The sequence below is a fragment of the Notamacropus eugenii genome, chromosome 6, assembly GCF_028372415.1.
Source record: "Notamacropus eugenii isolate mMacEug1 chromosome 6, mMacEug1.pri_v2, whole genome shotgun sequence".
NCBI lineage: Eukaryota > Metazoa > Chordata > Mammalia > Diprotodontia > Macropodidae > Notamacropus > Notamacropus eugenii.
The window spans coordinates 381,563,970-381,578,691 of NC_092877.1; the positions used below are offsets into that span (position 1 = coordinate 381,563,970).

Below are 14,722 nucleotides of genomic sequence, written 5' to 3' on the forward strand. Positions count from 1 at the left end.
ATTTTACTAAAAAGTACCATAGATGGTGATGAAATATCAAACAATTTTATACTGTTTCTGATCAAGGCTTCATTTCTCAAATATATACTGAGTATAAAACTGAGACAAATTTATAAAAATAAGAACCATTCCTCCAATTGATAAATGGTCAAGGATGGTGTAGCACCAATGCAATATTCACAATGCCTATGGAGGCCATGACTATTCTGACACAATTTTGAATTGTGAAATACAACCAAGTCTCCACATAGAAGACAGAACCAAAACATTTATTCAGGCATCAAAAGCTAAATTCCTCATAGTCTATGCACAATAACTGCAGAGGGCAATACCATGCCCAAACCTTCCCTCTCTTAGATTTCCCACAGTCCAGCTCCCTTAAACAAATCACAAACAGGCTCCCTTAAACAAAATACCCTTCTCTCACTCACAGCCAGCTACAGTTTTGCCTGCATCCTTCAGCTCTGACTGCTCTCTCACTTACTTCCCCCCAGTTCTGCTCTAGCTCTGCCTCTTCCTGCTCCACCCATTCAGCAAATCCTCCCATCACAAGCTTCATGTAACTCAAACTCATATGACTTAAGCTTCCTTGTGACTTAAGCAGGACACATGGGCCTATTAATGAATGGGAAAATATTCCTATTTAAATTACCATTACCAATATAAACTCATAGTTTTCAGAAGAAGAAATGATCTATAGTCATATTAAAAAATGCTCTAAATCACTATTATTAAGAGAAAGGTAACTAAAAAAAATTATGAGCTACAATTTCACTCCTATCAGAAAAGATAAATGCTGTAGGGGATGATGGAAAAATAGGTACACTAAAGAACTGCTGGTAGAGTTTTGAAGTGGTGCAAAATCATTCTGGAGAATAATTTGGAACTATGCTCAAAGATCTATAAAACTGCAAATCCTTTCACCCAGCAGTGTCACCCCCGGTTCTGTACTCCAAAGAGAGCAAATAAAATGAAAATGACCTATATGTACAGAAATATTTACAGTATCTCTTTTTGTGGTAGCAAAGTATGAAAAATTAAGGGGTTGCCCATCAGTTGGGGAGTGGCTAAATAAGTTGTGGCATATACTCATGATGAAGTACTATTGCATTAAAAGAAATGACTAGGTGGGGAGGAGTAGTTTCACAAAAGGAAAAACCTGGTAAAAGCTATTTGAACTAATGTAAAGTAAAGTGAGAACCAGGAGATCATTGAACAGCAATATTGTAATGATGATCAATTGTGCAAGACTTGGTTATTTTGATTATTACAATGATCCACAAGGATGTCAAAGGATTCATGATGAAAAATGCTATTCACCTCCAGAGAGAGAACTGAAGAATTCTGAATGCATATTGAAGTATTTCAATTTCTATCACTTTTGGGTTTTTTCTTTTTTTATTGTGACTAATATGGAGATATGTTTTGCATGATTTCACATGTATAACTGATATCAGAGGGCTTGCCTTCTCCATGGGATGGGGAGGGTTTTAGAGAGAGGGGAGAGAATTTGGAAATTAAATTTTTTTTAAAAAGTAAAGAATATCCAAAATAAATATTTTAAGAGAGTTTTTAAAAAAGTTTTATAAGCTTTAAAGCCCTATGTATATGTGTAGCACTAGTAGTGGTAGTAGTAGCAGTAGTGATAGTAGTAGTAGTGGTGGTAGTAGTAGTAGTAGTAGTAGTAGTAGTAGTAGTAGTAGTAGTAGTAGTAGTAGTAGTAGTAGTAGTAATATTTTAAATCTAAGGTTCTTTCTAGCTCTAAATAATTCGTCGTCTTAGTCGTGGAATACAAGATAAATGCAAAGAAGTGTCCTGTTCTGAAGGACCTCACTGCAGTCACTCAGAAATGAACCTTTGTTTCAAATGTGTTCTAGACAGAGTTCAGTGAAACTATTACCTCCTTATGCCTCTCCTGATCAGAAAACAATATACAATACAATAATCAAAGAAGGTGGTGTAGGTAGTTCACTACTGCCTACCAATAGCTGAGTCCTCCAGCAAGTACTTCTGATAAGGAAGGAGCCCACGTGTATAACCCATGGGCCAGATGGATGCTTCCTTTGTCTCAATAGGGTATTGTGAAGGTGGATGAGGTAACAGAACTACAGGCCTCTTAGAAGAAAGACCCACGATAAAAGATGTTATCACATCCCAGCTGGGATTTCCCTTAGGGAGAAAGGGAGGAGGAGAAGGGTGACTTCTGAAGCCTCTCCATACATATGTCTGTCTACCCAGCCCATAGATGTTGAAATCTCCCCCTCCCACTCCTTCCAAAAAAATTCCTTAGACTTAATAACTAAGGCCTAGGGCTAAACCCCTTGTATCTGTGGCTATGTAGGTGAGTCCTGGGAAATAACCACTCACAATGGGAGCATCATTGGGTCATTGTCTGGGGTTCTCCATGACTGAAGCCCAATGCAGTCAGGCAAGGGAGGTGATTCATTTATAGAACAAGACAAAGCCAGAGGCTACTGGAGAAGCTGGGGAAGGAACAACTTCTTGCTGTTAGAAAATGAGCATGGAGAATGGAGCTTTGTGTCCTCTGGGCCTATTCTGAGTGAGGAGAAAGCCTTGCTCAGGTCAATGGGCACTGGGGAAAATGGGAGGGGAGAGAAGCCTCACCTCCCTCTTGACAAGGACACAAGCTTTGATCACATGGCATGGGGATCATTGCTGAAATGAGCTTCACAAGGGCTTCACCCCTGCCCTATACTCCCAGCAATCGCTCAGACCCCATCCTTGTTCATGAGACTGGTGCCAGGCTGAGCCCAAAGAATGCCAGTAGAGAAAGGGGCCTGTGGCTCCAACTAGAGCAGTGGGATATGTGTCCTTTCCCTTACACCCCCAGACAAGTGGACATCAGGTTTTACCGAAAGCCCTCCAAGAAGGGCAAAGTCACCAACTCTCTGGGCTACCCCTTCCACATTGGCTGAATCCATTAGATAGAAAGTATTCCTCTGGACAAATATTTTAATACCCACGTAGATTTGTTATAGAATCCATTTGGATGCTACTTCCTTCCATGCTGCTCATTGCTCATCCATGCCTTCCCATCCTACAAGACTCATCTCCCTTCTTCTTTCAGATCTCCCCAAGGATCCCCCACCCCCAAACAGGTAAAAGCCTTCCTCACTTCCTCCTGAAATCACAAGCAATCCTGTATACTTCTCTGAAACTCATTGTGCTCTCAGGAGTCAAGCAGAACGTGCCTAAGCCTTTCTCTATGGCATGGAAACCCCTTTAAGACTTGAAGATGACTCTCATAATACTCCTCCCCTCCCCAAGTTCTCTGCTCCAAACTATATACACCCAAAGTCATGTATCAGCCCTTCAATGAAATGATCTCTGAGCACCTGACAGTCCTAATCACCTGCCTCTGGAGAGACACTAACTACAATGGAGCCTCAAAGCAGAATCCAGAGATAGATAGGGTGATACCAAGATATGCATAGTGCTGGGTCAGGGGTCATGAAGACCTGAGTTCAAATCTGGGTTCAGATAATTACTAGCTGTGTGACCCTGGGCAAGTCACTTCACCCTGTTTGCATTAGTTTCCCCTTTTTCAAAATTGACCTAGAGAAGGAAATGACAAACTGTTCCAGTATCTTTCCCAAGAAAACCCCAGATGGGGTCACAAAGAGTTGGATATGATTGAAAAAAAGCACCAATGTGCCAGACACTCTACGAAGTAGTTTTTTTTTTTTTTTTATCAGTATCTCATTGGATTCTCTTGGAGGGAGGTGCTGCAATGATCCCCCATTTACATATGAGGAAACTCATCTGTAAACGTACCCATGGTCACACAGCTAGTAAACATCTGAGACTGGATGTGATAGGGGATGAGACCAACTCCGATATGCCACTTTGTCCACTATACCTCCTCAGTATACACAGATACACAGGTGCCACCTAGATGGCATGGAGGATAGCGCAACAGTATTAGAGACATCAGAATTCAAATCTCCCTGCAGATAGTTTTTAGTTATGTAAGCCTTTCAATACTTGAACCCCCATCACAAGAACCTCATTTCTTTGAATGGACAGGCCTTTTTAAGGACTCTGTTAAGAGGACCAAGTACAATAAGACACAGAAAGTACTGTGCAAACTTCACTGTACTACAAAATGTTAACTATTCTTGTTAGTCCAACTTTTTCATTTTCAGATGAGGAAACTAGTACCTGGAGAGATGTTAAGTGACTTCCCCAAGGTGATACAGCTAATAAGTGCAGGGTAAGGGAGTCATAGTTAGATCTTAGTAGCTCTACAAAAGATCGGGGTGGGGGGGGCAGAGTAGTGGATCACAAGCTCAATATGAGTAATAATCAATCAATACTTAGCACCTACCACATTAGGCACTGTGCTAAGTATGGGGGATGACAATAGAAGCAAAAAGCAGTCCCTACCCTAAAGGAACTTACAGTGTAATGGGGGGGGGGGCCCTTTGCAAACCAATATGTACAAACAAGCTGTGTACAAAATAAGTAGGAAATACTTAACAGAAAGAAGGCAAGTGAAGGCTAGAAGAAGGTGAAGGATGAAGAAGGTGAAGAAAACCAGAAGTAGCTAGGAAACACTTCCTATGGAAGGTAAGATTTCAGTTAAGACTTAAAGAAAGCCTTAGACATAACTGGGTAGAGCAAAGGAAAGAGAGCATTCTAGGCTTGGGGGCTGATCAGAAAAAGAAAAAAGACTGCAGCTGAAAGGTGGGGTGTCTTATTCATGGAGCAACCCAGAGGCCATTATCACTGACCCCCCCCCCCAAAAATAAAATGCAATCTTATGCAGAATTATGAGGAGTGTGCAGCTAGCTGTCACAGTGGATATAGCACTGGCCCTGGAGTCAGGAGAACCTGAGTTTAAATCTGACCTCAGACACTTACTAGCTGTGTGACACTGGGCAAGTCACTTAATCCCCATTGCCCCCCCAAAAAAATGAGGGGTACAGCTTCCGGGAATAGAGAAGTGACAGTCTCTCTGCCCTAAGTCCTTTAAGTATCTAAAGGCCTGTGAAGATTTTCTTATTCTATTTGGTACCAAAAGACTGAACCAGGAGCAATGAATCAGATTGAGGCTTGATGTCAAGGAAAAAGAAAAGCTTCCTAAGAGTTGGTGCTGATCCAAGAGGCAATGGGGTTCCTAGAGAGGAGGAGGACTTCAAACAGACGCCAGTAGTGTTTTTTTGCATTTTTTTAGTTTAACAACCTGGGACAAATCCCGATGGTCTTTTTGCAGACCTTCCAAGGAGCATTTCTTTGGTGGAACACAACAGTAGGACGTTTCCCATTATGGATGTCCTATGCCAAAGAGACTGTTGTGCCCATTAGGTACAGTATATATGACTTTGGGGTCTGAATCTTCTCCAGATTGGCATAGGCAGTAGGTGAGACCAGAACATGCTGAGAGTTTTGATGAGATTCCTGGCTCTCTGTCAACCCGATAGCTTCTGCTGAACCCTGTCCCCCTTCTCTGGACATTCTTGGGCCCCCTGGAGACGGTCAGGTAGACCATCCCTCCCATAGACCAGACACACTTCTCTGTTATTATTCCTCTTCACTATATGACCATAAAAGAGATCCAGAAGAGTATAGTACAGAAGTAACCACGGGTCCAGACGAGGCACCATGACAGCCCAGCACATGACAGACGGCAGAGAGACAGCAGGAAGACTGTACCAAGGATTAGCCCCAGTGCCTAGGAAGGTGACAACTAGAACAGGTGCTGGCACACTTGCACAACCAAAGCTTCTTTGGGGAGTGGGCCAATATACAGACTGGTGGGAACAACTACTTGAGCATTTATGGCAGGTGACAGGCTTGAGGGGATCCAAGGTGGAAAATGGAAAGGGGGTGAATGTAAAACCCAGATCAACCATGCACATCAACTATGAGGCAGCTAGACCCTGGCAGAAAGTAGGGTACACTGATCTGAGGTCAGAGAGCTGAAAGGTGGAGTCAAAGTGGATTAAGGGGGAGAGAGAGACAGACAAACAGACAGACAGAGACAGAGACACACACAGACACAGAGAGAGACAGAGACAGAGACCAGACAGAAAGCAGAGACCGAGAGAGAGAGAGAGAGAGAGAGAGAGAGAGAGAGAGAGAGAGAGAGAGAGAGAGAGAGAGAGAGAGAGAGAGATCACAATTCTGTGTCATATTACTTTGAGGATTCACCAAGACTGGAGGTCTTTGACTCTTACTTAACTAAGTAAATAGATATTATCCAGGATAAGCACTCTCTCCAATGCAGACTATACAGCTATTGTTCTTCATTTCATTCCAAAGTCATTTCACCAAAGTATTGATCTGACCTTGTCACTTCCCTACTTGGAAAACACTGTGGCTCCCTATTGCCTATGGAATTGAATCTATTTTCTTTATTTGAAACCCTTCACAACCTGTCCCCAACCTGTTTTACCAACCTCATTGTATATTTTGTACTTCTCACTCAACAATTCATTCAAACTTTTTTTTCCACCTCTTCCTCACACAGCACAACGCATCACCTGTCTCCATTGTTTTGTCCTGGCTGTCCCCCAACCTCTTCCCACCCTTCTTGGAACTCTCTTCATCTCTGATTCTTATAATACCTTATTTTCCAGACTCAATTCAAGTGCTGACATCTACATGGAACCTTCTCTGATCCCCCTTCCACCCTGCCACACTATAGAACCTTCCATCTTAAAACAACCTCATATTGATTTTGCCTTTACTTACTTATCCATGTGTATTATTTCACCTAATGCAATATATATTACTTGAGGTTAGAGATCATCTCACTCTTTTTCCTTATATCCCTAGACCCTAACACTGTATCTGGTACCTAACATGTTATAGGAAAAAAAGTTTGTTGTGCATAAAATCAATATCAAATTGCTTACTTTCTCAATATGGAGCATAAGGGAATGAGAAATTTTAAAACTCAAAAATTATTTTGCATGTAATTGGGAAATATATATATGTAAAATATGCACATATGTATGTATATATGTATACATATATGCATATGTATATATACATATATGCATATATACTTATACACATGCATACACGTGTGTGTGTGTGTGTGTTTCTTGCTTGCTTGCTAGGTTCTGAGCCAATGTTTGGGTGGTGCTGGAAGCTCAGTAATTGTACCTTACTTCACCCTCTGATGATTAGTGCTACAAGGGTCTTTGGAGATAATGGTCCTTTTACTTGCCAAGGCCAAGTTGTGTCCATCCTCTCCTATTTGTCTGGGGAGTGTATTGTTTCATTCATTCCCTATCTGTCTGATTGTCAACGTCTCCTTATTTAATAGTTCTCTGATACCTACAGACAGTCCCAGATCTCACCTATCATTAAGAAAAAAAAAAACAATAGTCAACTCTTCCACCCCCTCAAGCTATCATCCTACATCTTCTTTTCACAGCCAAAGTCTTAGAAAAATGTTATCTATATCCATAGTCCTTGCCTCCACTTTCTCACCTCCTACTCATTCATCAGGTGACTTATACTCTGGCATGCATCCTCACTACACAATTGAAATGCTCCCAGATCACCAATGATTTCTTTATTCTAAGTCCTGTGGCCTTCTCTGAGTTCTCATCCCTCCTCACTTTTCTGCAGTTCTTGATACTATCGATCTCTATTTCTTCTAGTTGTTCTTTCCACCCCTGCATTTCATAATGCTGTCATATTGTGCTTCTCTCTCTACATGTCTGATTAGCATTTATCAATTTCTTTGACAGTACCATGGCCTTCCATGTGCCATTCCTATAATATCCATGAGTGGATACAAAACTTCTGTCCCAGAACATCTTTATACTCTCAGATTTCATCAGTTCTTTGGGCACAATTTATCATTTCTTTAAAAATCTACAACTTTAGTCCCTATCTCTTTCCTGAATTTCAGTCTTACATCCTCCACTTTCCAATGGATGTACCATAGGCAGGTAAACTTAACATGTCTAAAACTAAAAGTATATTTACCCTAATGCCCATCCTTCTTATCTTTCTTATTTCTGTTGAAATCACGACCATTCTTTCAGTAACCTAAGCTTACATCCTAAAATTCTTCGTACACACACACACACACACACACACACACGCACACGCACATCTAATAAGTTGATAATTTTTGTCTTACTCTTTAATAATTCTCAAATCTCCTCCATTCCTTTAACCACACTTCAGGTGTCTTAGTTCAGGACTTCATTACTTATTGCTTGGATTATTTGAATATCCTCCTAATGCATCCTGCATGCATCACTGTTTGTATTCCTGAAGACTAGGTCTAGCCATATAACTCTCTTGCTCAAGAATATTCCAAGGGTCCCTGTATTGCCATGAAACAAAGAATCCCTTGTTTGGAATCCAAATCCCTTCACAAGCTGACCCACCTATATCTTACTAGCATGGCACTCAACCTCTCTCATCCTACACCCCAAGCAAACAGGAACAATTGAAATTCAGTCTTCCAACATTCAATATTTTATCTCAGAACTTTTGAACAGGCTGTCCTCCATACTGTAATGTCCACCCTCCACACCTCAATTCTTGGTAATTATTCACTCTTTTCAAGGCTGAGCTCAAGTGCTAACTTTCAAAAAATCTTTGGTCATCTCTTCCACTCGTTTTTCAGTCCATCCCCATTATTGTGTATATAGTCAACATTCATTTCTCTGTGGACATGGTATATCTTTTACTTTCATTAATCTCTACTTTTATTTTCAGAATTTATCATTTGGTATTTAATTGGTTGTTTTTAATTTGTTCTTTTTCTATTTTTTAGCAGCATGCTCAATTCTACCTTCTCTATTTTATTCATGTAAGCATTTAGAGATATAAAATTTCCTTTAAGTACTGCTTTGACTGCATTCCATAAATTTTGGTATATTGCTGCATTATAATTCTCTTAGATGAATTTATTGTTTCTAGAATTTGTTGTTTGACTCACTCATTCTTTAGGGTTAGATTATTTTGTTTCCAATAAATTTTTAATCTCTTTCCAAAATCCTTTAATACATATAAGTTTCCTTGCACTCTGATCTGAAAAGGATGCACTTAATATTTCTGCCTTTCTGAATTCGATTGTGAGGTTTGTGAGCCCTAATACATGGTGAATTTTTGACTATGTGCCATGTGCCACTGAGAAAAAAGGTATATTCCTTTCTATTTCCATTCATTTTCTCTCCAGAAGTCTATCATGTCTAACTTTTCTAAAACTCTATTCACCTCCTTAACTTCTTTCTAATTTATTTTGTGGCTATATTTATCTAGTTCTGAGTAGTATGGTTTTGTTGTCCATTTCTCCCTGTAATTCACTTAACTTCTCTAAGAATTTGGATGCTACTCACTTGGCATATACATGCTTAGTATTACTATCACTTTACTATCTATGGTATCTCTTAGCAAGATGTTTCAACCTTATTTCCATCCTTAATTCTTTTAATTAGATTTATTTTTGCTTTTGCTTTGTCTGAGGTCAGGATTACTACCTCTATTTTTTTCTTTACTTCAGATGAGGCATAATATATTCTGTTCCAGTCTTTTACCTTTACTCAGTGTATATCTCTCTGCTTCAAATTCATTTCTTGTAAGAAACATTTTTTAAAATTCTGCCTTTTAATGCACTCTGCTATGCTCTTCCCTTTTCTGGGAGAGTTCATCCCATTCATATTCACAGTTATAATTACTGTGTGTCCCCCTGCATCCTATTCCCCCATTTATACTTTTCTCTCTCCTTTCTGCCCAGGGCGACTCCCGGGCCTTCACCTTCTACTTACCTATCCCCGGTCCTCGGACGTCTCCGGCCCTCCTCCTGGTTCAGGGGAGGGAATTCCCTCTCCCTATTGGGGAAGGGGAATAAACAGGCAGAGCACCCGAAAGGAGTTGCAGCCAGCAAGCTTTATTCCGTTTCTCTCTCCAGCTCTCATGGTCATCCCCTTTTATTATCCCCTGTCTCCTCCCCCGTACCTCCCATGGGGGGGCGAGCTCCTCCCAAGTGCCTCCCTGTGGGTGGAGCCAGCCTGTTACCAGGGCCATCCCAGTACCTCGTGGCTTGCTAGACCAGCTAGCCTGCCACGTAAGCAAGTTCGGACCCTCAGGCATCTCACGGTCCTCACGGGGGACCCCGGTCCAGAGCTGTCCCCCAACACTTTCACCCTGTCCCTCCTCACCAGTGTTTTGTTTCTGACCACCACCTCCCTTAATCTGCCCTCCTTTCTAGCAGCTACCATCCCTTTTTTCCCTTTTTCCTTCTTACTTCCCTATAGAAAAAGATAAATTTCTATACCCAAATCTGTATGTTATTTCCTCTTTGAGCAAAATCAGATGAGTAGGGTTCAAATAATCCTCACTCCTTCCCTTCTCTCCCTCTACTGCAATAGGTGTTTTGTGCCTCTTCCTATAATGCAGTTTGTATTATTCTGCCTCCCTCTTTTCTCCTCTCCCAGTATAATCCTTTTTTAACCACCTTATTTTTATATCCCCTAATCAAAGTCAACTTATATCCACAACTTCTGTTTATGAATACTCTTTCTAACTGTCCTAATAGAGATACAGTTCTGAAGAGTTAAAGTATCATCATCTGTGTAGGGTTGTAAACAGTTTAATCTTATTGTATATGTGCTGTTTTTTCTTTCCTGTTTACCTTTCTGTGCCTCCCTTGACTCTCATATTTGAAGATTGAATTTTCTATTCAGTTCTGGTCTTTTCATCAGAAAAGTTAAAATCACCTCTTTCTCTGAATGTCCATCCTTTCTCCTGAAAGATTGTGCTCAGTTGGTGATTATCAGGTGTAATCAAAGCTCCTTTGCCTTCCAGAATGTCATATTCCAAGACCACTGATCCTTTAATGTAGAAGCTGCTTATTCTGTGTAATCCTGACTATGTCTCCTTGTTATCTGAATTGCTTTTTTCTGATTGCTTGCAGTATTTTCTCTTTGACCTGAAAACTCAGGAATTTTGCCATAATATTCTTTGAAATTTTTACTTTGGGATCTCTTTCAGGAAGTTATCAATGGATTGTTTCAATGATTAGTTTGCTCTCTGGATCTAGAATGTCAGGGCAGTTTTCCTTGGTAATTTCTTGAAAGATGTTATCCAGGCTTTTTTTTTATCATGGCTTTCAGGTAGTCTGAAAATTACTTTTTCCCCTGAGACCTGGGTTAGGCCAAAACAATATTCTATTATTTCAGCATTCAGCAACATCTCAACCATCAAAAATAAAACTCTAATATCAAAGGATGGGAGGAAGACTTCCCTACAGCTTAATTAGTTAGGCTGCATCCAGAGTCCCCCAGGGTGCCACAGGTGGGAAGGATGGTGGTTATTCATCCATCCAATAAATTAGGATGTACAGAATTCAGGGGGGTGACTGCTCATTTCTGGGTTGGTATAAGGTCTTCAATAGACTGGCCCTGCTCCAAATGCTTCTCCATATCAATGAGCAACTTCACATCTTCCACCACCATCTATACCAGTTCCACCTCTGAGAAGTCCAGTCAGTTAGCAGATGTCACAGAAATGACCCACAACTACTGTGTCTACACCCCTTATCCCCTCTTCTGCAGTCTCAGTTTCTTCCCTACTTTACCAAACTTCTCATGCTTGCCCAAGTGGGGAAGTTCGATATGGACACATGCACATAGGACTGTGCCCAGGTTGCAGGGGCATGTTAGGATGTAGTTCAGGTGAGGATTCCACATAAACTTGTAGATCTTGGTCTTAAAAGGGTTTCAGTCTGAGTGGACCCTGCTCAGAAACATGTGAACATCTCTTTCAAGTTACCTCCCTTCTGCATGGAGATGGCCCTCAGATGATCTTCCTCATTGATCCATAACAGAAAGATTTTGTTGCCTAATGCCTCTGCCATTGGACGAGTCTCTGGTAATGCCACATGACAAGAAGAGTGGAGAGACAGGCTTGTTAAAGAGGAAGTGATCATTAATCAACTGCTACTGTTCCTGCTCAGTCATATTCTTCAAAGCTTAGTACTTCCCACCTAAGTTACCTTCCAGGGTGGCCAGAGCTTCCATAGACACCTTCTCTATGTCACAGAACTCACCTGGGCTGCAATATGGGGGCAGGAAAAGTTCTCAGATGATCTGGTTATCTTGAGCTTGAACTTGAGAATTCAACATATAGTTAGCATTCAGGTCATCACCACCCTGAAGATTGTCATGGTTAAGATCAGTCTTATGCTCATCTGAAGGCTTGTAGCCTCTGTGTCAGTCCTCAGGGATAGAATCAGACAGTTCCTTGAACACATTACAGCTCTCTTCATCTTTAACCACACAGCCTACAGTCATGATAAACGGATGCCCTGGGTTCTCCACACTTGTCTGCATGACATAATCCAGGGTGAAGTCATTTGATGTAGCCTTTTCCTGGAGTTTTTCATAGAGCTCAGGCATCAACACTTTAGTCATATGGTTACTGTATGAGGAGAGGTCAGGATATTTCTCCTCAGTGGTAAAGCAGGACTTCAGCCTGTTGTACCTGTTGGAGAATGGCATGATGGCAGGAGGTAATGCTGCTCTGGGGGTCATAGAGGGCAAGAAGGTTGAGAGGGTGTTGCTGTTATTATGGCTGCTGTACTGCAATCCCAAGCCATCTTAGCCTGAGCTCAGTCACCAAGTCCTAGTCTAATAATTCTTAAATTATCTGTACTGGATCTATTTTCTAGAGTGATTATCTTATTCCACTGAGGTGTTTTACATGTTTTTCTATTTTTTCATACTTTTGATTTTGATGGACTGATTATTGATGTCTTATAGCAACATTAACTTTCTCTTGCTGAATTTTATTTTTTAAGCAATGATTTTCTTCAGTTAGCTTTTGCACCTCCTTTTCTGTTTGTCTGATTCTACTTTTTAAGGAATTGTTTTCTTTAGTGGATTTTTTTTCTTTTGACCAATTGTATTTTTAAGAAATTGTTTTCTTCAGTCAATTTTTGTCCTTAGTTTTCCAGGTTGTTAACTCTCTCTTGCTTAATCTCCTTTATTTTCTCAATTTTTCTTCTACTTCTCTGATTTTTATAATTCTTTTTGAGTTCTTCCAAAAAGACTTGTTGAGCTTGACACAAACTCTTATTCCTCTTTGAGGTTTCATGTGTGGCATTTTGATAATGTTACCCTTTTCTGAGTTTGTGTTTTGATGGTCCCTATTGCCATAGTAGCTTTCTACAGTTAAGACTATTCTCTGTTTTTTACTCATTTTAGCATATTTCATGACTTTTAAAGTTGACCTGTGGACCTCTGACACAGGGAGCACTGCCCCAAGCTGTTTGTGCTAGAAGCCAGGCTTGTGGTCACTGACTTCCTGCTCCAGGGTCTCAGATGTTGGTGGCTTGTCCACTGACCTCTGGTGGCCCAGCCTATTCATGCCTATTGTACCAGGGGTTCTGAGAGTTGGTAGTTTTCCTTTTGCAGAGGTAAGCAAAAAGCTGGCCTGATGTTCCACTAGCTTGCTGAGCCACAGCTGAGGGGCCTTGATTGGTAATCTGTGCTGTGACTAAGAGCCTCCCACTGGCTTGCATAAACACTGTCTGCCCTGGGCTATGCTCCCCTCTTATTCAAATGAGACAAACCTTTCCTTAAACCTTTCCTTAAATACTTCTAAGCTATTTTAAACTGGAAAATTGTTTCAGTCCATCTTTTTGTAGATTCTCTCACTCCAGAATGTCTTAAGAGGCTTGACATAGCATTATTTCTAAGGGAAATTGGGGAGAATTCAGGCAACTTCCTGGTTTTTCTCTGTCATTTTGGCTCTGCCTGCAAATGTGACATATCCATGAAGTAAAATGTAATCTCCTTGAGGACAAAGATTTTTCTCACTTTTATATTTACATTCCTAGTACCTACCTTACAGTCAGAACTTAATAACCCCTAAGTGAGTTTCAATTCTACCACCCTCAAATGTTTCTTATTTATTGGACAACATACAAAAAAACAAACTTCAGAGAAGAAATACAAATAAAGGATATTAGTTATTTGGAAGAGAGAGAGAGAGAGAGATCACTTCTTTCTAATAGAATAATAGAAAATGTTTTGAAGAAGCAGCATTTTCTTGGATCTTAAAGAACAAAAGGGGTTTCTGTGTCATGAAGATGGCAAACAGTATGGAGGAGGGAAAGCATAGGGTAGACTCAGGATTTTAGCTGCTTCTTTAGAATACATCTACAAAAACCTGACTTTGATCCCCTGAAGCAAGAACAGCAGCAAACTTCTCACTTAGAAAAAAGGAGTTTTTGCCTTGGAACAAGTTCTACTGGTTTTAGAGTTGAAAATGGATGGGTGTTTCCCCCAAGTGACTTCTCATGAGATGAGAACCATTTTGCTATATGGGTCACAAAGAAAAAAAAAATCTATCAATTCAACCACATTGTTGAATCCAGTATCTACCACCTGCACTCAAAGTTAGCTTAGTTCTCTACCCAGATTTATAGACTACTGGCCCAACCAAATATCCTCCAGCCCTTTCCTGGTTGTTTCCATCTCTTTGCCTCTAACTAAACTAACAATTGTCCCTGGTCTCTTCTTTTCCAAAATTTACAATTCATGTGCTCATCAGTCCCTCTTTCTGTCCAAAGTTTATCCCCAGATGTTGCCACATCAGGTTCCCACCTGCCACAGTTTCCTTCTCTCCCTCGTGCTCCCTAGAGTCAAGACATTTCATGCCAACTATGTAAACTGAGAGCCCCATCTTAAGCAGCCAGTACCTTTGTGGTTAAACCACTGGA

At 40.7% G+C, this 14,722-nt stretch overlaps 1 pseudogene; it reads right to left on the reverse strand.

Annotated features, from left to right (window-relative positions):
- Window positions 1-11,360: 11,360 nt before the first annotated feature.
- Window positions 11,361-12,497, reverse strand: LOC140511840 (creatine kinase B-type pseudogene; annotated as a pseudogene).
- Window positions 12,498-14,722: the final 2,225 nt, after the last annotated feature.